Source organism: Leptonychotes weddellii, chromosome 8 (genome assembly GCF_054177405.1).
Source record: "Leptonychotes weddellii isolate Sample4059 chromosome 8, ASM5417740v2, whole genome shotgun sequence".
Taxonomy (NCBI): Eukaryota; Metazoa; Chordata; class Mammalia; order Carnivora; family Phocidae; genus Leptonychotes; species Leptonychotes weddellii.
The window spans coordinates 57,985,340-58,013,018 of NC_138376.1; the positions used below are offsets into that span (position 1 = coordinate 57,985,340).

Genomic DNA, 27,679 nt, shown 5'->3' on the forward strand with positions numbered 1-27,679 from the left:
GTGGAAAACAGAACTTAACCTAACCTCACTGAGGAATGTAGAAGGATGTGACTAATCAAATGCCAAGATACACGTCAAAGGCAACCACAGAAGGTACTGCTAAAGAATTACATAAAACAGAACATCAGGGTAGCTTATAACGTACACTAACAGTGTAAATACTAACACGAATTGAATATCTACCAACTGTTTACTAAAAGTAGGATAATGTATAACAACTGTAGTTAATGGAAATAATGTACAACAACAGATCTTTTCCATATAAAAAGAGCTAAAAATCCATTACTGCTTTGTAGCCACTTGCTGGCTCTCTGTACACACTCAGTGTTATTTTTGCACAACAAAATCAGTTAGTTCTCTATGAATTGGCATGTTCCTTGAGTCTTGATTTCTTCCTTTCTTTCTTTCTTTTTTTTTTTTTTAAAGATTTTATTTATTTATTTGAGACAGAGAGAATGAGAGAGAGAGAGCACATGAGAGGGGGGAGGGTCAGAGAGAGAAGCAGGCTCCCTGCCGAGCAGGGAGCCCGATGCGGGACTCGATCCCGGGACTCCAGGATCATGATCTGAGCCGAAGGCAGTCGCTTAACCAACTGAGCCACCCAGGCGCCCTCTTCCTTTCTTTCTTTATTCCCCCTCTCAACAGGAGGTTAAAGAAGGTCTCTCTGAAGAGGTGACATTTAATATGATATCTGAAAATCATGCAGATGATAGCCAAAAATCAGAAGATCATTTCAGAGAGAGAAAGAGAAGCCAGTTGAAAGCAATTACTTTGAAAAATAATAACCGTCACCAACTAAATGATTATCTCCTTTTTAACTTTCGACTGCAGTATTTTGTATATTTAGTGTTGAAGGAGAATAATTCATGCTGATGAAAGTAAGGCATTCTTTTTTTTTTTCCCACAGCAGTCCATACAACTTACTCATAAGGAAAGCTCTCCTTACTTAACTCTGGGTTTTAGAGTCAAACAGATTGTCACACCACATAATGATCTCCCTCTTTGGTTCTGATTAAGTTAATCTGTCTTAAGTAACCATGCACAGTGAAATAAAATACATATAATAAAAGCTTAAATAATTAGAAATTGAATTTAAACAGGGTTGGGTCATTTGGTGACATTTGCACATGACAATTTCAGGCCAATCTTTACGTCTTCAAGGTCTCATTCCTTCCATTTATAATTTATCTCTATTGTTTGGAAAAGAGCTACTTCTAAAATGTCTTATCAAAATCTCTGACGGTTTTTTTTTTCCCTCAGATTGGTAAACAATGTAACCTCCATTGGAAATTAACATGAATTAGGTGATTTCCAACAAAACAATGAATATTCTGATCTGTTCTGAGTGCTCACAGTGCTTATTAATACCAAAAGATTGCTCTGGCTAGGAGATAATGTCATGATTCACATACCTTAGGTAAAGATGGAATCTGAAAAAGCTGAATTCCCATTCTCTAGATGACTCAGACATATGCCTTTGAGTCATTTATATAATGTGGAACATTTTGTCTATGAAATCTTGTGTTTAAGGGGAGTTATGAAAAAAATTAAAAAATAAAATAAAGGGGAGTTATGTACCTATTTGAAAAGCATGGCCAGCTCATACAAAATCTACCAAACTATGTTACATTTAATCAAAATTATTCACATGTTAATTTTTAATATTTGGAAGCCAATCTTTATCTAAGATTCTGGCTATTATTTATGGAGTAATTCAATTTGAAACATATCCACTCTGGCCATATTTTGGGGGAAAACATGAAACTTCATTATGTTATAGTTCCAGCAACACTACTCTTAAATATATTTCATGGGTTTATACAGAACTACTCACAACAACATGAAAAGCATAAAAAGAAATTGAAGTATTACTTTATGAACTATGCTGAATGTGAAAGAAAAATCTCCCTCTCTTTTCAGTATAATGAATTTAAACTTTTTTAGAAGTATTCCAAATTTTAAAAATAAGTTTAAAAAATAAAATAAATTTCAGGTTTCAATTGATGTCTTTTATACATAGCTGTATTATAGAACTTATAACTATATCTATATGTTATTTCCCATTAAACTGTGAGCTCTTCAAATTCAGGGATCAATTTTACATCTCTTCATATCCTCATAGTGCAGCACAAGGCCTTGCTCAATATGTTCAATAAATGTATATTGAATGAATAAGTCAATTAATGAGTGGTCTCTGTGAGCAAAAGCTCCCAGTGCTTGTCACATCCGAGAGTAATCCCACAATAGGCAAGACAAGAATGTCTGAGAATCAGGACTCTAAAATGTGTCCATTATGATGGGTAAAATGCACAGACATGTTTATCAAAAGTTCTCAAAGAAAGCTAATCACAGGGATAGGGTAACTGGGTGATGGGCATTAAGGAAGGTATGTGATGTAATGAGTACTGGGTGATACATGCAAATGATGAATCACTGAACTCTACCTCTGAAACTAATAATATACTATATGTTAATTAATTGAATTTAAATAAAATTTAAAAAATAAAATAAAATAAAAAGCTAAAATCACCTTATGAGCTTAATTTTTTAAATATCAGGAGATTCTGATTCAGTAGATCTGATATGGGATCACAGATTGGTATTATCAAGTTTAATAGCCAAAGTTCCATGTGGTTTGAGTACAGGGCCTCTTAGCATGAACAGCTCCTCAAGATGCCTCATTTCCAGATAATCTACCATTAGAGGTAGTCGTCTCTTTGAAATTCAAAGTTTAAGTCTAAGGAATGGATGCATATTAAATCATTAAAAACAATATGTGCTAAAGATATAGAGATAGATATAGATAGGTGGTAGATAGATGATAGATAGATAGATAGATAGATAGATAGATAGATAGATAGATAGATAGATGATAGATTCTAGAGCTTTGTTCTGTAAGGCAATTAAGTTACTTGGAAAGAGTTTGATCTTCTTGAGACTTGCCTTTAAAGTTTTTTAAGGTGGGTGCAGAGCAGTATTTAGTCTAGGATTAATTTTTCCTCACTACTTAGGCAACGTTCTCCTGAATATTCCACCCTATGCACCATGAGGTACAAAGTTTTCTAGTCTGGCTGGTGGGAACAAAATCTCTTCCCAGCTTTTTGTGATCTCTGTATATTGCTCCTTTTGGGTAGTTCTTTCCCCAGCCTCAGATAGTTTTCTCACATGCTGAAGACTTGTTGGATGCTATCTGTGAATCACTAGAGCTCTCTTCTCTGCAATGCTCTCCACTCTCCAGTATTTCCACCTAAGAATTCTAGTTACCCTGGGCTTCCCTTAACTTCCATCTTTGTCTCATCAACTCAAAAAGACAGTTGGACTCCACCTGGTTCTCCACCTCTGCACAGCAGCCTGGAAACCATATCCAGGAAGAAAGCTGGGGTGATTGTAGCATTTGCCACATCTGTTTCCCTTCTTTTGGGAACCACTGTCCTTCCTTACCTGATAGCCAACTGTTGTTTCATATATTTCATTTAGCTCTTTAGTTCTTTCAGTTCTTTTGGTTCTTTAAATATTGGTCCCTGTTGCTGCATCTTGGCTAGATACAGCAGTTTGTGATTTTTTTTTCAATATTCTACTTTGACAAAGTGGTGGGGGACAGTATCAGAGGTTTCCATTTGGCCTTACTTAATATGATGGCTTGACCACCACCAAACCCAGGTGGACTCAGTGTAAGGTTTTCTTCAACTGCCAAATATGTCAATCCCAGTTAAACATTCAGGTATGGGGTAATGACCAGAGTGAGGCCACAGACCCAAAGGACCCACTGTAGACTAGATATTGTTAAGGACCTCTTCATTGCCCAGCCCCCCCTTACCTTGTCACCTCCCTTAAAAGGGAGTCATGGTGACACTTCAGGTCTCCTGTGTTCAACAGCCCTAGAAATGTCTGGGTATTCTCCTTTCCTCACCATATAATCACCTGAGTAAATAACTGTATGAACCTTTTGGGAAGAACTGGGGGAATCATTATAGTATATACTTCATAATGTTGCAGGGTTCTACCTCCCAGAGACTGAACTACCTCTACAGTCAAGGGGTACTGGGTCTAAATATTGTTTTTCACCTAGAAACATTGCAAGACCAGGTAATTTTATTGAGCTGACCACTCTCAGCCTCCTATTCAACCATTCTTGCTTTCTTTCATTTACTTAATTTTTATTTATTTATTTTTGACCAATAAAAATTGTACATATTGAGGGTGTTAAAAAACTTAACATGAATTACTTTAGTAGACCATTTTACATTAGAGAGCTCAGGAAAACTGGTGGGGTGACAAAAGGGCTGCAAAGGAAACCCAAAGAGAAGATAAAAAGAAAGCACAAACAAATGTAGACAAGAAAACAATGTACCAGAATCCAGGATGTCCCTCAATTTTTTTCTCTGTCATGTTTAAACTGAATAATGATAATCTAAAGAGAACAGAATGACCAAACCAGTGGAGATTCCTGATTTGCTCTATCATACCATACTAAAATATTAATTCATGCATCAGGTACTATCTACATATTGACCAAAGCATAGTAGAGGGAAAGGGAAGCTGTAAATGTTGACAATGTTCCATCATAAGGACCTGAATTTCATTCACAATGCTCAGTTAGAGAAGAATGCCATCTCAAAGCTACATCAGTCACACTAAGGAAGAAGCTAAGGTTCATTCAGACTGAGAAGATAAATGAAGAAGAAAGAATGATAAATGCTGCTTTATTAGGATTCTCTTTAAGATTCATTTCTTCTTATAAAAAAAAGAAAAAAAAAAAAAAGATTCATTTCTTCTTCATCAGTGATTCACTGTTTTCTCTCCTGATTCTTAGGTCATCTCAATAAGCATTTGAAGAACTTTCGCTCAGTAATAAAGGAAAATAATGCCTGAAACCACTTCTCTTAAATCATTGTTGACACTTGAAATTGTACCAAAGCAATTTTCGTTAGCCTCCCTACTTCAAAAAGAAGCTATTCCATACTGAACACGTGGTGATATCACAAAGGGCACTTTAAATTTTGTGTACCTGTTTCCCATTCCTTTTCTGCAAACTGATAATAAAAATATATTCTACTTAATAATTGTTTTTATACTCACAGGGGGAAGGCAACTTAGAGAATACCCAATTCAGTCCCTCTATTTTGCAGATAAGTAATGTAAATTCATGAAAAATGAAATTTTACAGGTAAATAATGAAGTTGAAATCATAAAATGAATTGTCCGAAGCCACATACCAAGTTGGGGGCAGAGTGAAGGTGATATTAATGGTAAAGCAACACTCAATTCAAGATCCTTTCTTATCTCTAGAATTAAATTTATACAGTTTAAACCATTTACTGCATACTAATAACTGCAAAGCAATCCTGAGAACAGAGTCATATTTTAATATAGCAGTGAGGCAAGTGATTGCATTCAGTCAAGGTAATGGCTTTTGTTTTTTACTAAATGATGATAAGACTTGCATGTTAGAAAATAGAAGAGCTGGGCGCCTGGGTGGCTCAGTCGTTAAGCATCTGCCTTCGGCTCAGGTCATGATCCCAGGGTCCTGGGATCGAATCCCACATCGGGCTCTCTGCTTGGCAGGAAACCTGCTTCTCCCTCTCCCACTCCCCCCGCTTGTGTTCCTGCTCTCACTATCTCTTTCTCTGTCAAATAAATAAATAAAATCTTTAAAAAAAAAAAAAAGAAAATAGAAGAGTTGTTCAAAAATATGTTTATCAAATTAATTACCAGTATACATACGGCATAAGAGTTTTGGTTGTGGTATATTTTTAGTTTGAATGGCAATTGTCTAAGCTGTGTTTTGGTGTACTTCTATTTACAAAGGCCCCATTTTTAAAAAATTATGATAGAACTTAGTTTTTTCTATTGAAAAATTATTTAGTGAGAAGTACTGATTCCAAGGTTTTGAGTGAATGCTGATGTCTTGATTATCAACTCATCAAATGTCAACCTATTAGTTTTAGCCATAAAGTTCTTCAGATTTCATCTGACAGCTTACTGAAATTTTTATCACAGTTTATAATAGATGTTATGACAATCCACTTGATCTATTACAGAATATCCATGGGCTGGGTAATAGGCACAAATTTAGGTAAAGGCTATAGACATTTGAGAGATTTGGCATCATTCATTTAAAGATGTGCTAATGCTCTTACCATGAAGGAAGCTGCACTTTATGAAATTATGAAATGATTTCCCATGAGCTGTGCTAGCTCATCTGCTCTAAGTAGAAGCAGCTCCTATGGTACATCTTACAGTTTTCTTTTAGTCTTATGTCAGTGTTCCCAATTGTATAAGCCATGAAGCCCATTACATTCCTTCTAAGATCTCAAGATCAAGGCAGGTATAGAAAGAATCTGGAAGGATTCTTTTTTTTTCCAAAATGGCAAATTCCTGGGTTTTTAAAAATAATTCTAAAAGTAATGCATTAATGTTTGTTATATGAGGTGAATTTAACCTCATGTAGGATTTAACCCAGCTATAGCCTGTTTGCAAGGAGAACTCAAAGGATAAGTTACACCTCAGAGTTGTCCCAAAAGAGGCAAGGGATCTGGAGTAAAATGAGAGCTTTAATAAAACACATAAAATTAAAGATAACAAATTACATGCTCACTTCAGCAATACATATACTAAAATTGGAAGAATACATAGAAAATTAGCATGGCCCCTGTACAAGGATGACACACAAATAAAGATAATGAAGTATGGCCTTCACAAGTCTTTTCACCCACACCTATATCCTTTGGAGTTTCAGATGGACTGCTTGTCCATACTTTTCAGATAGATGAGCCTAGCCAGTAGAAGCCCTGGAAACTGGTATAATTTCAAGTCAGCCATCAGGCAGTCAGATGAATTCCTGGGCAAATGATCCATTATTGCCTGGGACTTGTTAGCTTTGGAACAACCCTAAAACCGGTGGCACTCTCCTATCTAAAGAGGGAGTTTAAGGCCCCATTTCCTTCATCACTTAGTGTCAAGGCCAAGATAGAGATGGTCCTCAGTGCTAGTAGAAAGGTTTTAGAGATGTTAAAAGTTCTTCTTTGTGAACAGCCTACATTTGAGATTCCTCTCATGGTCTTTTCTTTAGGATTGCTTAATGTTCTTATTTTCTAGTTTCTCTGCTCCCATGCATCTGGGGCAATAGGATGAGTTAGAGATTTCTACAACCAAGGACCAAGACTCCCACTTTTAGAAGACTAAACAGGGATCAAGATGAGAAAAGAGGATATGAAGTGAATGCCTTAGGCTGATTATCCTAGGCTTCATGGCATAGTATCCATAGGAATGATATTAAGAAAGGCAATGAAGTTAAACTACTCTTTCAAGAAATTGTTAGAGAAATAAGGGCTGGAGATGAGACAGGTAAATTAAAATGTAGAAGATCAAAGTATAGAAGTGTTCTACTCTGCTTTGTTTCTAGAGTAAATATTACTCAAAAGAGTTAATTTGCTGAGAGGGAAAAATTAGTAAGAACAGACAGTTGGAAGATGGAAAATCAGGAGAGCATAATTGATGAACAACTTCCTAGAAGAGCCTATGTGGGAACAGACCAAAAGTACAGGTAAAGCAGTCAACCTTAAAATGGAAGAATCTTTCTTCTTCCAAGACTGGGGATAAAAAGGGATATTAAGGGGCACCTGTGTGGCCCAGTTGGTTGAGCGTCCGACTCTTGATTTTGGTTCAGGTCATGATCTCAGGGTTGTGAGAATAAGCCCCACTTTGGGCTCCACACTGGATGTGGAGCCTGCTTGGAATTCTCTCCTTCCCTCTCTCTGTCTTAAAAAAAGGTGGGAAATTAAATAGAAAAGTTGTGAGGCTGAAAAAGATAAGTATACACAAATTTCTCAGTAAAATAAGAATTAAGTTTATCTGCTATATGTGAGATAGGTATTGAGGACTTAACAAATATGGAAAAATTTGCATGTATTTGCTCTAAGGGAGGTAATAGAGAACAGTCAAGGGACTGAATTAACAGTTTACTAAGCAATAGCAAGAACTTAGATAGGGCTAGAGAGCTTGAATTTTTAATGCATTTACTCAACATAATTTTGTGACCAAGTGTTGGATCCTAAGAAAGAGAACTGATGAAGTGATTGACTGGTTGCCTAGAGTTGGGGCAGTGAGTAGGGGATAAAACGTCTGGGGCAGAAATTTCTGGGTAATAGCAAGTGCACAGTTTCACTGGATGACCATTGAATCCATGCTGGGTGAAACAGAATGGGAAAGGGTTAGAAAGAAAGAGAAACCAATTTGCTGGATGACATACTAAAGGCTACAAGCAAGAAAAGCAAAGAGCTGGGAGAAGTGGTAGTCAGGGAAATTTAAATCAAATGAGGATATTTCATTGACAGGTAATATATACATTTCCTGAAGCCAGACTTTCAGGGGCTAAATCCTAGCTCTGCCTCACTAACTGTGGGACTGGGGTAAATAGAATTGTTTTTGAGAATCCATAAGTGAATACGTGTAAAGTATTTAGGTCAGGGTCTCCAATATAGTATCCACTTTATGAATTATAGCTATCATTATGTTCCAGAGTTTACCATTGTAGAAGTAGCATAACCCCAAATGGTGAAGCATAACTCAGAATGATGAGGTATAATTTCAGATGATGTATGGTTTTGCTGATGGAGAGGCATCACTGAGAATAGATGGCTTTATGTCATCAGAGAGCTGAAGTTCAGTGAAGGTAAAAGTCAATGGATTTACGGAAATAATTTATATTCTATCTTCTGAAACTCTACTATCAGTAAATAGAGATGACAGAGGATACACTAATGTTGATAAATGGAGGAGTATTTAGGTGGAAAAAATCTAAATTAAATTACTTTTTCCTTTTCAGATTATTCTTACATTTGGGTTCCTCAAAACCTCAGCATTATATATGTCTACCTGTCAAAAGACACATGAAATTAGTTCAAAATGAAAACTTTCACATTTCTGAGTTGTCCTACACCAATACTGGAATGCCCTCTTCCATGCTTCTACCAAGATTTCAGAGAGCTCTGAGCAAGTCCACTTGCAAGATCATGAAGCTCTCATTTAAAATGAGATGTGAGTTTGACATGCTTCTTAATAAAATGTTATGAGAATTTAATTCCAATTATGGGTTAAGATATATCTTGGATGCACCTCACAAAATTAAAACGGAATTGATATGCTAATTAGATTCAGCAAGTCAGCATAGCACCATCTATATCTACGGGCATACTAAATATCATTTCATGAGCAGAATGACAAGAGAACCACTTCCAATCCAAACCTCATACGACTTCAATGTGATTTTATCCAGTTGATTGTGTAATGTCCCTTTATGTTTATTCTTCCAACTAATAGTTACCTAGTGTTTATCATGTATACAACATATGCTAGTTGCTACCAGGAATAAGTGATAAAAATTGGGGCAAAACTTCCTACCTTGGAACATACATCTACGTTAGGGACAGACAAGTATATATACTAATACTAGAATACAGGCCAGAATGTGTAAGAGGAAATACTAAAGAAGGAGCAATTGATTCCACAGGGAAGGCTCACAGAAGTGACATACTCAAACATTCATGGCATAGAGACACTCCAGGCTAATTACCAACATGAGAATAAAAGATGTAAGGGTGTAACTTGGGGAACATTTGTATGAGTCAGCATGTGTCTTTGCAAACTATCAGCCTATTCAACACTGTGTCAAATTCACAAATTTTAAAACACTTCTTAAAAGGTACTGCCATCTCTGGCCCCACCTTTTTAATTTATTTTACTTTATTGTCATTTTATTTATTTCATCATAATAAGTGTACTCTTTAATCCCCATCCTATATTTCCCCCATCCACCCACCCACCTCCCCTCTGGTAACCATCAGTTTGTTCTCTACAGTTAACAGTCCGTTTCTTGGTTTGCCTTTCTCTCTTTTTTTTCTTTTGCTTATTTATTGTGTTTCTTTTTTGTTTGTTTCAAGTTTTGATTTAAATTCTAGTTAACATATTGTGTAATATTGGTTTCAGGAGTAGAATTTAGTAGTGATTCATCACTGACATACAACACCCAGTGCTCATGACAATAGGGGCCCTCCTTAATACCTATCACCCATTTAACCCATCCCCCACCCAAACTCCCTCCAACAACCCTTGGTTTGTTCTCTATAGTTAAGAGTCTTGGGGCACCTGAGTGGCTCAGTCACTTAAGCATCTGACTCTTGATTTCAGCTCAGGTCATGACCTCAGGGTCATAAGATTGAACCCTGCATTGAGCTCTGAGCTGGTCATGGAGCCTGCTTAAGATTCTCTCTCTCCTTCCTTCTTCCTCTGCTCCTCCCCCTGTCTCTCTCCAAAAAAAAAGGTGGGCATTCTGTTTTATGGTTTGCCTCTCTCTCTTTTTTCCCCTATGTTCACCTGTTTTGTTTCTTAAATTCCACATGAGTGAAATCATATGGTATTTGTCTTTCTCTGACTGACTTATTTCACTAAATATCATACTCTCTAGCTCTATCCATGTTGTTGCAAATGGCAAGATTTCATTCTTTTTTATGGATGAATAATAGTCCATATATATATATATCACCATATATATATATATCACATCTTCTTTATCCACTCATCTATTGATGGACATTTAGGCTGCTTCATAGTTTGGGTATTCTGAATATTGCTGCAAAAAACATAAGGGTGCATGTATCCATTTGAATTAGTATTTTTGTATTTTGGGGATAAATACTCAGTGGTGCAATTACTGGATCATAGGGTAGTTCTATTTTTAATTTTTTGAGGACCCTCCATACTGTCTTCCAAAGTGGCTGCAACAGTTTTCATTCCCACCAACAGTGCACAGGGGTTTCTTTTTCTTCACATCCTCACTAACACTTGTGGTTTCTTATGTTTTTTTTATTTTAGCCATTCAGATAGGCATGAGGTGATATCTCATTGTAGTTTTGATTTGCATTTCCCTGATGATGACTGATGCTGAGCATCTTTTCATGTGTTTGTTGGCCATCTGTATTTTTCTTTAGAGAAATATCTGTTCATGTCTTCTGCCCATTCTTTCTTGGATTACCTGGGGGTTTTTTATGTTGAGTTGTGTAAGTTCTCTATATATTTTGGATACTAATCCTTAATCAGATACATCATTTGCAAATATCTTCTTTCATTCAGTAAGTTGCCTTTTAGTTTTCTTGATAGTTTCCTTTGCTATGCTGAAAATTTTTATTTTGATGTAGTCCCAAAAGTTTATTTTTGCTTTTATTTTTCTTGCCTCAAGAGATATATCTAGAAAAATGTTGCTATGGCCAATGTCAAAGATTACTGCCAGTGCTCTCTTCAAAGATTTTTAAGGTTTCCTGTCTCACATTTAGGTCTTTAATCTATTTTTAGTTTATTTTTGTGTATGGTGAAAGAGAGTGGTCCAGTTTCATTCTTTTCCATGTATCTGTCCAGTTTTCCCACGCCATTTGTTGAAGAGACTGTCTTTTCTCATTGTATATTCATTCATCCTTTGCTGAAGATAAATTAACCATATAATTATGGGTTTATTTCTGGGTTTTTGTTCTATTCCATTGATCTATGTGTCTCTTTTTATCCCAGTACCACACTGTTTAATTACTACTGCTTTGCAATATAACTTGAAATCTGGAATTGTGATACCTCCAGCTTTGTTTTTCTTTTTCAAGATTGCTTTGGCTATTTAAGGTCTTCTGTAGATCCACAAAATTTTAGGATTATTTGTTCTGGTTCTGTGAAAAATGCCATTGGTATTTTGATAGGGATTGCACTAAATCTGTAGACTGCTTTGGATAATATAGACATTTTAAGTAGTTTTTAGGGTGCAGTCTTTAGAGTTTTCTATATATAGTATCATGTCATCTGCAAATAGTGAAAGTTTTGCTTCATCCTTACCAATTTGGATGCCTTTTATTCCTTTTTCTTGTCTGATATCTGCGGCTAGGACTTCCAGTACTATGCAGAATAAAAGTCTTGAGAGGGGACATCCTTGTCTTGTTCCTGACCGTAGGGGAAAAATTCTGTTTTTCACCATTGGGTATGATGTTGGCTGGGGGTTTTTCATATAGGGACTTTGTTATGTTGAGGTATAGTCCCTCTAGACCTACTTTGTTGAGGGTTTTTATCATGAGTGGTTGTTGTACTTTGTCAAATGCTTTTTCTACATCTATTGAAATGATCATATGGCTTTTATTAATATGATGTATCATGTTGATTGATTTGCGAATATTGAACCACCCTAGAAACCCAGCAATAAATCCTACTTGATTGTGGTGTATGATTTTTTATGTATTATTGGATTTGGTTTCCTAATATTTTGTTGTGGATTTTTGCATCTATATTCATGAGAGATATTGGCCTGTAATTCTCTTTTATTGTGGTGTCTTTACCTGGTTTTGGTATCAGGGTAATATTGGTCTCATAGAATGAATTTGGAAGTTTTCTTTCCTCTTGTATTTTTTGAACTAGTTTGAGAAGACTGGGTTTTAACTCTTCTTTAAATGTTTGGTAGAAATCACCTGTGAAGCTGTCTAATCCTGGACTTTTGTTTTTGGGGAGTTTTTTGACTACTGATTCAATTTCATTGCTAGAAATTGGTCTGTTCAAATTTTCTATTTCTTCCTGATTGTGTTTTGGTAGGCTACATGTTTCTAGGAATTTATCCATTTCTTCTAAGTTGTCCAATTTGCTGGCATATAGGTTTTCATAATATTCTGTAAAAAATGTTTGTATTTGTGTGGTGTTGGTTGCTATTTCTCCTATTTCATTAGTAATTTTGTTTATTTGGGTCATCTCTTCTTTTGTAATGAGTCTTGCTAGAAGTTTTTCGATTTTATTGATCTTTTCAAAGAACCAGCTCCTGGTTTTATTGATCCGTTCTATTGTTTTGGTTTTGGTTTGTTGTTGTTTGGTTTGGTTTGGTTTGGTTTGGTTTCTATATCATTTATTTCTGCTCTAATCTTTAGTATTTCCTTCCTTTTTTGGGTTTGGGTTTTATTTGTTCATCTTTTTCTAGGTCCTTTAGGTGTAAGGCTAAGTTGTTTATGTGAGATTTTTCTTGATTCTTGAGGTAGGTCTGTATTGCTATAACTTCCCTCTTAGAACCACTTTGTTGCATCCCAAAGACTTTGGATTGTTGTATTTTCATTTTCATTTGTTTCCATGTAATTTTGTATTTCTTCCTGGATTTCTTGGTTGACCCATTCATTGTTTAGTAGCATGTTGTTGAACTTCCATGTTTTTGTGGTCTTTGCAGACTTTTTCTTGTGGGTGATTTCTAGTTTCATACCAGTGTGGTCAGAAAAGATGCATGGTATGACTTCGATCTTTTTGAACTTGTTAGACTTGTTTTGTGGCCTAATATGTGATCTATTCAGGAAAATGTTCCATGTGCACTTGAAAAGAATGTGTATTCTGCTGTTTTAGGATGGAATGTCCTGAATATGTCTGCTAAATCCATCTGGTCCATAGTGTCATTCAAAGCCACCATTTCCTTGTTGATTTTCTGTTTGGATGATCTATCCACCAATGTAAGAGGGGTAAAGGACCCTACTATTATTGAATTACTATTTTGATTATTTCTTTTATGTTTGTTGTTAACTGCTTTATGTATTTGGGTGCTCCCACTTTGGGCATATAAATATTTATGATTATTATAACCTCTTGTTGGATTGTGTCCTTTTTTGTCTCTTGTTACAGTCTTTGTTTTAAAGTCTATTTGGGGGACCTGTGGGTGGCTCAGTCGGTTAAGCCTCCAACTCTTGGTTTTGGCTCAGGTAATGATCTCAGGATCTGGGGATCAAGCTCCACATCAGGGTTCACACTAAGTGGGGAGTCTGCTTCTCTGCCTCTCTCTCCCATTCCCTCTGGCCCTCCCCCTGCTCTCTCTCTAAAATAAATAAATAAATGTTTAAAAATAAGTAAATAAATGTCTATTTTGTCCAATATAAGTATTGCTACCTTGGCTTTCTTTTGGCATCCATTTCTGTGATAAACATTTCTTCATCCCCTCACTTTCAATGTGAATGTGTCCTTAGGTCTGAAATGAGTCCCTTGTAGGCAGCATAGAAATGGGTCTTGTTTTTTTTTTATTCACTCTGTCACCCTGTTTTTGATTGAAGCATTTAGTCCATTTACATTCAAAGTAATTATTGATAGATATATATTTATTGCCATTTTGTTACTTATTTTGTGGTTGTTTCTGTAGATCTCTGATTCTTTCTTCTCTTGCTCTCTTTCATGGTTTGTTGGCTTTCTTTAGTGACATACTTGTATTCCTTTCTCTTTATTCTTTGCATATTTATTGGTGGTTTTTGGTTTGTGGTGACCATCAGGTTTGTTTATAACATCTTCTGCATATAGCAATCTATATTCAGTTGTTGGCCACTTAAGTTTAAACCCATTCTTTACTCCTCTCCCTCCCACATTTTAGGCATATGGTGTCATATCTTACATCCTTTTATTTTATGAATCCCATTACTGATTTTTATGGAAATACTTACTTTTACTGCTTTTGTGTTTTTTACTTTTCATACTATCACTTATGGTCTTCTTTCAACTCAAAGAGTCCCCCTTAATATTTATTGTAGGGCTGGTTTAGTGGTCATGAACTCCTTTAATTTTTGTTTGTCTGAAAAATTCTTTTATCTCTTTTTCTATTCTAGATAATAGCCTTGCTGGCTGTTGGGTATTCTTGGCTGCAGATTTTTCCCTTTCCCTTTCCCTTTATCAAAGTACTGAAAGTATTTCAGTACTTTGAATATATCATGCCACTCCCTTATTGGCCCCACCATTTTTAGATATGAGTTTATAGACAGGAACTGGCACCTTTCTTTATAAATTTGATTTGAATTTTTGATATTATAATCATTTTATTCAAATATCAGAATGACCTCTCATTTTATTTTTTTATTATTTTTTAAATTTTATTATGTTATGTTAATCACCATACATTACATCATTAGTTTTTGATGTAGTGTTCCATGATTCATTGTTTGCGTATAACACCCAGTGCTCCATGGATGACCTCTCATTTTAATCATCAGCCTTAGCATTTAAATTTTTTAATGATTTATTCCAAATATGGCATGTATTATATACATCACTAATATTTGATTGATTGTCATAGATTTGTACATATGTTTTAAGTTGCCAGCTTTAGATTTAGTTGCCAAATTTTAGTTGCCAACTTAAAAAAGCCAATGTGTGTTCTGTCTCTTAATCATAGGAAAAGAGATATTTAAAAATCCCAGAAAGGACTGAATTTTTGCTCTTTGTAAATAATTAGTCTGGGGGCAGCTCTGTTTTTTTCTTCCTTCTATCACAGCCTCATTTTTATTCAGTCATAAGTTTGTTTAGTCAATCCCAGCATAGGAATTGCCAAGTGCTTACAAAAGTTATACACTTTTCTTGCTGTACCAAACCAATGCTAAAAAAATACTCATTCTATTCTGTATAACATTCCTCCTCCATTTTCAGAAACTCTACTTGGCATTTCCATGACCTCTTCCAGATAGGGGACATGCTGACAAGCTCAAATCCATTATTCACTGATCATAAGATACTGGAGTCTTCATATGTCAAATGTTATACCATGCCCAGAAGAAATCCACATCTACATTTCTTTACATTCCAAAAACTAAACTTCTGCTTTCATTATCTAGCAGTGTTATTGCAGATTTCAACCTGATGTCATCCTTTGATGTTACCTGTAAAATCTTTTCTCTTTCAACAGGATAATTGCTTCTTACTTATAAATTCAGGCAGGAAGTGGCACCCTAATTCTTATCCCAACTCCCACTTCTGGATCTGTTTAGCTCATGTCAAAAACTATTGAAGGTTTTGATTTGTTTTTTTCACTTACAATCAAAAATTAAAAATCAAATATACACTCCTATTTAATCCAAAAACAAAACAATGCTGCTGAAAGAATTAGAAAGATTTCCCAAATTCAATAGAATTGGAATTCCAAAGTGTCCTGAACATTAATGAAGTTCTTGGAGTATATAATTAGAAACTTTGATTATGTTATAATGGTTGTGCTAATAAAATATATAGGGGGCAAACAGAAATCCCACTTACCATGTTTACTTACATAATTGTAAGCAGTTACGTCAGGAAAATGGTTAGTGAATGGCTCTTCCACCTGAAATCTGTCATGAAAATTATACCTGGCTGGCTTCCCAAGCACATATCTCCAGAAAGAGAATGCAATGAGTCTTGCTATGTCTTGGAGTTGAGGAGTTCAGAGCTATTAAAGGTTAGTCCTCATTGTTCTCCACACAAAGCACCAGTGAGAACTGCCCTCCTCTACCTGACTATGTAATAAAGGAAAGGTTTATCTATTAGATTTGCAAACATATTTGTGCTACTTAAACACCCCATACTCTTCTCACTGCAAAAAAAAATCCCTTCACCACATAGGAAAGGGAGACTGGTACTGATTTGACTGCTTTCTCAGTCTGGATTTTATTAAAACTGTAAATATATTAACCTATTGTCAAAGCAAAGGGAGTGATGATTCTGAAACATTTGTGGTAATAGGGAAGGGTACAGAATACTCTAGACATTTGATGTGTATTTGTTGTCCCTAGATAAAGAACTTAGAGAGTATTTGTCCTAATGGGGTCAGAAAATAATTTTAATCTATTCACATTAAAATTAAAACTAATGGTAAGTACTGATAGAGGAGTAAAATGTTTAGTTAAGTGCTCAGGTAGGAGTGAGTCCCCATGCCCTTACCTAGGGGCCACAAGTGCTAATAGAAACCAAAGACACAAGAAGAAAAAGAAAAACTCACTTAGCCTAAAGCTGCAGTTGTTCCTACTGAGTAATCTACAGAAAAATAATAAAATGGGCTGCTTTTGGGTTTTTTTTTCCTTTCAAGTTTATTTGAAGGCTGAGGTAAGACAGTGGAATATTTGAATGAACAGACACTTGAAATATGGAGGAAAATGAAAAGATCTAAAAATCCAGATTTGAATAGTCCCTTCAATTAATAATTACTAGAATATAACTACTTAGTTGATTTTAATGAAGATATTTTAATTTGATTTGGGCTTGACTTCTAAATTTTGATATATGCACCTATTTCACTAATGTGGTAATATTCAAAAGATACCAAGCAAATTTATTTTTATTTATATATCTGTATATATAATTAAATATTTACTTATATATTTATACTTTATATGTATAATTTATTTATTTTTATAATTTATTATTACTTATATGGTTGTATATATAATTTACTTATTTAAATTTTTATATATATATAATTTATCATTTCATTTCTCACAACTACCATCTGACCATCTGCCTTCTAAGTATGCTAGAACAGAGAAAAATCAAATCCCAGAGATGTATACACTCCTATCTCCTAACATTCCTATGATATCATTCACTATAACATTCATCTACCCAGATTTTCATCTAAACTCAACAGCTCAAACACCAATGGCAAAACAAAAATAAAACCACCACAGTCTTTTGAATCACAATCAAACCTATTTCTTTTTTTTTTAATTTTTTTTTATTCTTATGTTAATCCCCATACATTACATCATTAGTTTTAGATGTAGTGTTCCATGATTCATTGTTTGTGCATAACACCCAGTGCTCCATGCAGAACGTGCCCCCCTCAATACCCATCACCAGGCTAACCCATCCTCCCACCCCCCTCCCCTCTAGAACCCTCAGTTTGTTTTTCAGAGTCCCAAACCTATTTCTTTTAATGCTGCCAATTATGGCAGTAGAAATAGTTTCTCTCCCAAAAGGATTAACATACCCCTGAAAATAGATCATTGTACCCAAAGATTTGCAGAAGTTATCCATTTTTTATTTCTATTCTCCCTATACCTTCTTCATCACATGCATCCACACATCACCCTCTCTGTACCTTCCTATATTGGCTAATGCCATCAGCAACCTCTTGAAGACTGAGGCTCCAACCTCACCAAATGAGTTCTTGTGTTTTTTCTCTCATAAACTCTGTCTGCATTCCATTTTTATCTTTCCTGCTGAAGTCCAAGCTCCCATTATCACTCTCATCTGAACTATAGTAACAACTATGCATTTAGTCTTTATGTTTCTAATTTCTCCCCTTTTGATTCATCCTGTGTTTTGCTTTCACCAGTTCTGTCCTTAAAACAATGGTTTATAGATTCCCTTTTCAAAATTCTTACATGGTTTTCCATTAAATACAAAATAAAATACTATCTTCTCAACCTGGAATTCAGAGCCTCCTACAACATGGACTCAGTTTTCTTAACAACGATTTGCCACTAGACACACAATGGACACACACACACACACACACACACACACCATACTCTTGGCATTTCTTCAGTCTACACTTTACTGTGTGGCTTTCATTAAGCTATTATCTCAATTACTAAGTTCCTCTCCCTCCTAACCCCTCTCCCTTCCTCAATATCCGGTTCAAATGCTTTTTCTCATATCCATTAGTTCAAATAAATCTTTTTCTTACATTTCCATTATACTTTATTTGTACCTCTATTTTGATACTGAGCATAATTTTTCCTACAGTGTATATGGGTGCATCCGTATATATTATATATGGGTTTTTTAGTTTCTTTAAATTTGGGGACTATGCCATAGTAATCTTGAACATCTAGAGTTCAAAAAATAGTGTTTATTAATTTCTGTTTCAGGATAATTATCAGATGATGATATTTTCCAAGTAAGGAAGATGAGAGAAGAACTTTATTTTAATTTGTTGATATTTTGGCTAATGGACTTATAAAATATGAACTGGAGTACAGGGGAAGGCAGAGGTTAGATTAATGCAACTGTGGAAATACTTAGAAAATAGAAAAAAAGAGAGGTCCTTAATTATTTGAGTTTCTACGAAATTTTTTTCAATAAAATATAACTGAGTCCAGCTATTATTCCTTTCCATGTAAGGCAGAAAAAAAATATGTCTATTTACTTTAATATGCACCAGAGTCTCCTGACTACAGCTTCTCCAACAACGTTGCCAGTGAAGAGCGTGTCACAATTAAAGATAGAATGGATCTAAAACCTCAAGCTGAGGATGAATATTCAACAAACACATGAATTCTTCTTGTTCTACTTATAGAAGTCAGTTATGAAAAAATATTATTTCTGAGGCACGTGGGTGGCTCAGTTGGTTAAGCATTCGACTCTTGATTTCAGCTCAGGTCATGATCTCAGGGTTGTGAGATTCTCTCCCTCTCCCTCTGCCTCTCCCTCTCTCAAAAAAAAATTTTTTTTAAAGAAAGATTATTATTTCTTCAATTTCTTAAATTTATGTGACTTCAGTTATTAAAGGTTCTTAATAGATTAAACCAGGGTTGACTTCTAGAATATTTGAATACTAGTTATTCTTCCATTCACAGCTAAAAATCCAATTTCCATAAATCTTTTCATGTTTAACCCCTCTGGATCAAGGCATAATGTTTATTGAACTTAACTAAAAATATAGTTTTCTAGAATCAGAAAGTTAAATAATGACTAACTCACTAATTTTAGAGAATTTGGTGTTTATTCAAAATATATGTTTCTTGACTGTGATTAATAGGGACAATTTTATTCATTTCAAAAAATGAAAATCATACAGTCACAGGAAGAACAGGGAAAACTCTAAGCATTATTACTACACAATGAATCATCATAGCACACCCAGCCCTAAAACAGTTTTGGAATTTTAAGAATCCAGGTTACTTGCTTGGTATCAAAGAGCAAATTCAGTTTTATCTGTTACTGTAACTCAGAATCTAAGTGTTCTTACAATTATGTCTAATGTAGGTCCCATATTTTGGAGAATATATTTTCTGGATTATTATTTTTTGGTAGGAGCTTGGGGAGGGGCTGCAGTTTGGCTCAAAATTGCATGAATCAGCCTCTTATGGAGTTGCAGCTGAATGCATAGGCCCTTCACCCATGTAGAGAAAACTAGTCATTGTGCTGTTGGGAGGTATTTTGTCACTTAACAACCTACTATAAAAGTAAACAAGAAAGTAAATTTTTCATGTCTTTTTTTTCTTTTAAGTATTTCACTGAGACCTACGAACCATTATATTGTAAATATATCCTTTGACTCATAACCAATATATTTCTTTTCTATCTCTAACTCCAGTAACTTCTGCCTTTGTTGAAAGGACAGCATGTTACCAGTGCCTTAAGGGGTCTATAATTTATCTGTATGACATTTTGTGGTACAGAAAATTGTCTACGGGCCTTTCCTGCCTCTGATTTAGAGCAAAATAAGGGCTGTATACAATGCAAATTTTAACACCTGCTATTATGAAGGAAATAGAAATGAACACAAAAGGCTGTAATTTTTTTAAATAAGAAATTGAATTGGTCTCAAAGTAGAATAAGGGAGTTAGAGTTATCAACTCAGCATTTAAAAAGCCATGAAAAGGCAATGATAATCTAAGACAACATTTGTACTGTTGCCTTATCAACTTTTAGCTTTGGAAGCGAACTGTTGGAGAGAGCACTGGATTCTGTAAAATGAAACAATACCTCCCTAAAAGGGCTGTTGAAAGAATTCATTGAGATTACATTTCTAAAGCACATATCCATATCCTGACACAAGGAAAACATAATAAATAGCAGCTGAGAGAAGTAGTAGCAACAGTATCAGAAGACCAGGACCCCAGTGTCATTTTCATCACCTACTATTGGCCTTGAGCATGTCACTTAACATGTCTGATCCTCAGAATCTTCATAGACAAAAATAAATTATAACCCCTACTGTACAGACCTCCCCCACATTGTTATGAAATCAAACAAGAAAATTATGCAGAAGTATCTTGAAAAGTATAACTAGTTGTAGAAATATGTCATTATATACATTTAATAGTTCAATATCACAACCAGTAAAGAAATCATTTCTAATGCATCTCTGGGATATAATCATTCAGATCATGCTTGCATATCAGAGCAATTAGTAACTCACTACCTGTAGTTCTAGCCAGCTCATGGCAAGCAAGGATGCATCCATAGACCCTGAAGCATTTGTAATTTCCTTACCCCTCTTCCTACTGATATTCCTTGTTGTCAGTGGCCCATGACCTACCTTAGTGGGTAATCAGTGGTAATAATACACACACACACACACACACACACACACACACACACAAACTGGAATATTATGCAGCCATCAGAAAATGAAATCTTGCCATTTGCAAAGACGTGCATGGAACTAGAGGGTATTATGCTAAGTGAAATAAGTCAGAGAAAGACAAATACCATAAGATTTCACACCTAAGTGGAATTTAAGAAACAAAACAGATGAACATAGGGGAAAGGACGGAAAAATAAAATAAGACAAAATCAGAGAGGGAGACAAACCATAAGAGACTCTTAACTGTAGGAAACAAACTGAGGGTTGCTAGAGGGGAGATGGGTGGGAGGATAGGGAATCTGGATGATGGGCATTAAGGAGGGCACGTGATGTCATGAGCACTGGGTGCTATATGCAACTGATGAATCACTAAACTCTACCTCTGAAACTAATAATACACTATATGTTAATTAATTGATTTTAAATAAAATTTAAAAAAGAAAAAAGAAAACAAGAGCATGTGGATGCATCCCATCTTTCATTCTTCTCATTAGAGCCCAGTCATAGACGACCAAGACTTGACTACATACATAAATTCAAGATAAAGTACATGAGAGTTGAAGGGAAGAGAAACCTGTGAGCAATTACTGTCTTTCAAGTCTTATCTTGACATTACAGACAATATTAGGGAGAGTTTGTTTTATTAAGGAAATTATTGTTGTTCCATTAAAATTTATTTATTTGGTTATCACATTCTATCTGGCCCTAATGAAAATAATTTGCTTTCTCTTTCAGGCACGTGCTACTTTTGTTAAAGTTAAATGCACAATGCGTAGTCTAAAATCAGCTAATCAGATAGATTATAAAGCCATAGAGAGACAGAGAGAAAGGAAGAAGAGATAAGAGCTGCAAGTGCTTTTAGGTTCTGCTAATATCAATGGATCTCTAAAAATTAGTTAAGACATTAAAAACGGAGAAATTAGACCAACTCTTCATTTTCTTTGAAGCCTAATTGGCATGGTGATCTGTGAATTGGGCTGCAGGTTTAAAAAGGAGCCATGCACTGATTAGAACTGTTACAGTGGAATAACTCCTCTTCTATGATCCATTATGGAGCTGCTTATGCATAAAAGTAAGTGCTGCTCTTCACCTTAAACATAAATAATTACACTCTAGCTATAAGGTAGGAGGAATACATAATAGTATGTTGCTATTGTGTTATTAAACAGTCACTTAAATGTTATACTATTTACATAATTACATGCTAGATGAGAACATTCATTTTACAAAGTTTCTGCATAAAAAATTGAGTATTTTAAAAAGCATCAAACATTTTAAAATAATGCCCTACCAGGTAGAACTGAAAACAGCAATGAAACCATGTCAAGCTTGATCAGATACTCAAGGCTAAAGATGATGAATGTGATTATGAATTAAAATTTCTACAAGACTAAACTTAAACCGATATCTACTTTGATCCAAAAATGTTCCTAGCATGAGGCTGGATGCGTGATAGACAATCATGAAAGAATCTAAGGCTTTTTTAGACATGAATATAAAAGGAGTTCAATGCTAACTTCTCAGTATTAAATATATCTGCCTTATTATTCAGACTCAAGCAAGGTATTAATAGAATCCACAATTGAACTAAAAGTGAGACAAATTGAAAAGTTTAATTGATGCTGAAGTTCGGAAGAGTTGACCAGAGTTTTGAGAGAAACTTTTAAAATTGTCATCATCGGGGCGCCTGGGTGGCTCAGTCGTTAAGCGTCTGCCTTCGGCTCAGGTCATGATCCCAGGGTCCTGGGATCGAGCCCCACATCGGGCTCCCTGCTCGGCGGGAAGTCTGCTTCTCCCTCTCCCACCTCCCCTGCTTATGTTCCCTCTCTCGCTGTGTCTCTCTCTGTCAAATAAATAAATAAAATCTTTAAAAAAAAAAATAAATAAAAAAAAAAATAAAATTGTCATCATCAAGTAAGTGTGATATATTCTGATCTGAGAAAACCCCTATCTGACCTCCAGTAAATCCTGTTCCCACGTAAAACCTCGCTTTAAAAATTACATTTACGAGAATTGAAATGTGGTTGATGAATGAAACATTTTAGAACACAGAAAATAAGAACCAACCTCTCTCTTTTCAGCTGACCTGGTTGGTAAGTAATAGCCTCAGATTAAAACACAAAAATATAATTGTCAATATAAAATAGTATGTTTTTTAACAACAAGGTTATTGTAAAAGGAAATAAATGAAAGCAGGAAGTTCAATAGTCAAATTCACTAAAATTATACTACTTTTCTATTTGAACAAGTTAGGTATGCTCAAATAACTGCTTTACTTCAAAACTACCTGAAAGAAAACCAAGCTGGGTCTGGCAATCCTAATGCTACTCTCTATTTTTCAGATCTGAAATGTATACTTTTTTCCATCTGCAGCAGCAGGCCTGGGTGGTGTATTGCCACATATACTAAATGTAAACACATGATAGAATCTTATATATGAAGGAGGCCTGAGAGTTCCTTATTATGGCCTGAGGAATAGTTCAGCAGACAACAGGAGATCACATTATCCAAGAAAGGTGACTGCAGGATCTTGGTTATCATTCCAGCATCTCCTACTCCAGCCCCTAGTCAGAGCTCATTGCACCTGACCCTGGGCCTATTGTTCCTCATTGGAAAAGTCCAATGACAGGCAAAAGTCAATAGTAGAACTAACAGATTTAAAAATAAATGACCAAGCATTCTATTCTCTCTGCATTCCACCTAAATTAATAAGGTAATATTTCACTTTTGCATCAAAAATTAATAGAGAAGCTTTTATCTCTATCAGAAGCTTGAAAAAGTTGTCTTTAGATTTTTAGATTCATATTCTTAATGTTCCTTTGTCCTTGGTCAACTGTATATCAGGGTTGGCTACATATTAGTTGGGAGGAATGGAATATTGAAATCACTAGAATGAGGGCTTAAAGTGATGTAACTTTTACAGAAAGAGCCAAATCAATCATTTATGTGCAAGATGAAATTTCCATGTTAATAAGTTACTACATTATATTGCATTTATAAACACCTCATCTTTTTCTCCCAAAGTTTATACACAGACATACATACACACTTATTGTTGGAAGAAAAGGAGGAAAGATAAATCACTTACTTTTCGGAACAAAACAAATAATAAAAATAAATTAAGTATCTATACTATCTTATGGAATTCATATCTTGTGGGGTGGGGAATAGCATATATTTAATCAAAGAGGGATCAGGGACACTGGAAAACTAAACTCAAAGGCAGGCAAGATAGTGAAAGAACTGGGATTAGAATTTGAATCTTGTGAGCGTAACCAAGCTTCCTTTATACTAGATTAGGTCCTCTTCAGAAAGTATTATATCAAGTTGATATGACAGTATTTTTAAGTTATAACTCCCCTTTACTTAAATAAAGTAATGCCCTCTAGTGGCTCTCTTTAAAATAGCATTAAATTGAATTTACAGGGTCATCTTTACTGTAAAGATGGATACTACACGGTGAACACTAAAAATTCATCTCACTATCAGGATACAGTGGGAAAAGGAATACTGAATGACAAGAATCTAATGCACTACTGCATTTAAACAAGGGAAGAACTTTAGTATCAAAGTCTAAGTCTTTGCCCTGATCTACAGTTGTCACTTAGAGATACTATGTCTGTTACTGCCATGAAATTCAAGAAATAACTATTTGGGGGGAGCCTGGGTGGCTCAGTAGTTAAGCGTCTGCCTTCAGCTCAGGTCATGATCCCAGGTTCCTGGGATCCAGCCCTGCATCAGGCTCCCTGCTCAGCAGGAAGCCTGCTTCTCCCTCTCCCACTCCCCCTGCTTGTGTTCCCTCTCTCGCTGTCCCTCTCTCTCTGTCAAATAAATAAATGAAGACTTAAAAAAAAAGAAAAGAAAGAAAGAACTATTTGGATTGATTTGATTATAGGTAAAAGACACTAGACTTTTATTCAAAAATCCATTGCCATGCTTTTTTATCATCCAATCTTCAGTCTTCAGTGCTCAACAGTTCTCCTTTCTCTTCTTTTTTTTTTTTTTTTTTAAAGATTTTATTTATTTATTTGACAGAGACAGAGACAGTGAGAGCAGGAACACAAGCAGGGGGAGTGGGAGAGGGAGAAGCAGACTTCCCGCTGAGCCGGGAGCCCGATGTGGGACTCGATCCCAGGACCCTGGGATCATGACCTGAGCCGAAGGCAGTCGCTTAACCAACTGAGCCACCCAGGCGCCCTCCTTTCTCTTCTTGATAACAAATCTAATACTCTCTTTTTAGTCCTTTCCTCTTCTTTATGGAACATTTGATCATATTAACAATTCCTTCCTTTTATAACCTCTCAGCCTGTAAACTTCTTGGCATTTTCTCCCACCTCTCCTCCTTCACACCACACTCCCTGATTTTTCCTCTCCATACCTGAAGTACTTCCATCTCCAAATATCTAAATTCTACATTCACTCAGGACCTATCCTAATGCCATCTTCTTCATGAGGTTTTCATTGCCCCTCCTAGTTAGTACTTTCTCTATTCATTGAATCTTTCATAGCATTCTATATATGACTCTTATAGTATACTTATTACAATTTTCTATGAACAGGCACTTGCCCCCAAAAGAATTTCACATATGACCACCACCACCTCCACCCTGCCACTAATTGTTTCTGAGTAGCCTGGGGTAACAAATCTAGTCACCAACCACGTAACATCTCCTTGTTGGCCCTCACATATGATGTTCCTTCTTTGTACCACCACTGCTATTCTGTTTTCCACTAAATACCATCTGAATCCTCTTGAAATTCCATGTCCAGGTGCTGCCTAATATTACATGTCCAAAAGAGAGAATTCTTCAAGCCCAATGTTGTATTATACTCAGCTATGGAGCCACCAAATTAGTTCTGAGGCTCCAAAACCTTACCTAAGGAACACCAAATACGGTGTCTATATATGGACATGAATACATGGTGGTCTGAGCCAGAAACTAATCTATGTCACATTGAAACTATCTTCTCCCACCTCATTACTAGGTTAGCCTTTCTTCCTCATAAAATTAGCTCATTTCCAAAAAACCCCACTGGTCCCTATTAAAATAGACTTCGAGCACACCCACCAGTTTGTCAGATAGGGCTGTATGTACTTACAGTGTAGACTCAAACTGGATTTTGCTCATCTATCCCCATTCCACCTGTTCTAATTCCTAATTAAACTGTGGTCAATTTGAAGATCTGTCTCTATATTTATGTCATTATTCTCCAATCAAACTTAGCACAGAGCTTCACATACACAGTAGTAACTAAATAAAAACCTGGAGAATTAATGATAGAATGCAACATCAAATTCCATTTTTATCTATTTCTCATAAATTAATATATTCTTTCCATGTTTAAATGGCTGTTCATAATTATAAGTTTTTTGTGATATGTAGAGACTACAAATAAACCTTAGGCTAATAATACTTCCCCGAATTTATCACAGAATATGTTACTACTATTATATGGGAAATATCATACTCTATTACTGATTTTGATTAAAATTAGAGTACATTTAAAGGGAAATGGAGAGCCAAAGGGTTTTGCTTTCCAACATTTTGTTCTATTTTAAGTAGGAAGTTTAAATTTATGTAAATAAATGCACATAAGATATTTGCATGGAGGTAAATCTTTGTTTCCTATGCTTTGCAGCCTATATTTTTAGGTTCTGTCATATAGAAATAGAGCTGCAAATGGTATATTCTCAAAGAGTTTTGCTTTGGGGTGAGATTTTTCTTGGTTCCACAGAGGGGTAACATTCTTCTGATGGATGTTTCCATATTAAATATCATTCACTAATATCATAACAAACTACTCACAAAGTCAAGGCTTGGGGAACAAATAAGAGAAACAATGAAGAAACCAAGAAATAAATATTTATGAGCTAAGGTTATTGGATTCCTTTCTCTATTAAACAAAATTTATACTGGGGAAATCTGGTGTCTTCTGTACAAGAGACCAACTTAAGAGATTTTTTTGTCTTATAGCTAGCTGTTCTCTTCATCACAAACTGAAAACACAGTAAAGATAATCAAAATAGTCTTCATTATAATTAGTGGAAATACACTATGCATTTCATTACTCCCATGTAGTACATTTAGACACCCAATAATTGATCATTACAGCCTATAGTATCTCTAGTTGGGAATCAACATTGTATTAACATTTTCATCCTATATCTTAAAATTAGTTATTTTTGTAGGTATGGCAGAGTCTGCTGGATACTTCCCAATATCAACTCTCACTTTCTTTCCTAGTTGTACACTAATTTTATTTCAAGGTATTGCTACTGGCATAAAAAATATTTTTCAACTCTTGGAAGCTAGGTGGCCATATTTTGTTCTATTTCTGTATGCTAAATTTATCACAGTTCAAAATTATATTTTTCCAAACATTCAGAGTTTTTATTCTTGACTATTTGGATAAAATGGTATACAGCATCCTGGCCTCTTATAGTTTCTGATCCAAGTTTCCAAAACATCCCTGGTATGGGGGCACTAAAGCCAGAAAATTTTATTTATTTTTTGTAATTTTATTTTATTATGTTATGTTAATCACCATACATTACATTATTAGTTTTTGATGTAGTGTTCCATGATT

General features: G+C 35.2%; 1 protein-coding gene and 1 non-coding gene across 3 annotated transcripts in view; one reads left to right on the top strand and one right to left on the bottom strand.

Moving 5' to 3' along the window:
* LOC115937180 (uncharacterized) overlaps window positions 1-27,679 on the bottom strand; it is a 331,655-nt gene that overhangs the window by 96,074 nt on the left and 207,902 nt on the right. The window lies entirely within an intron of this gene.
* On the top strand, window positions 6,591-6,697 carry LOC115937194 (U6 spliceosomal RNA). Its single transcript, XR_004072519.1, has one exon. It is a non-coding gene; the product is annotated as a U6 spliceosomal RNA (small nuclear RNA).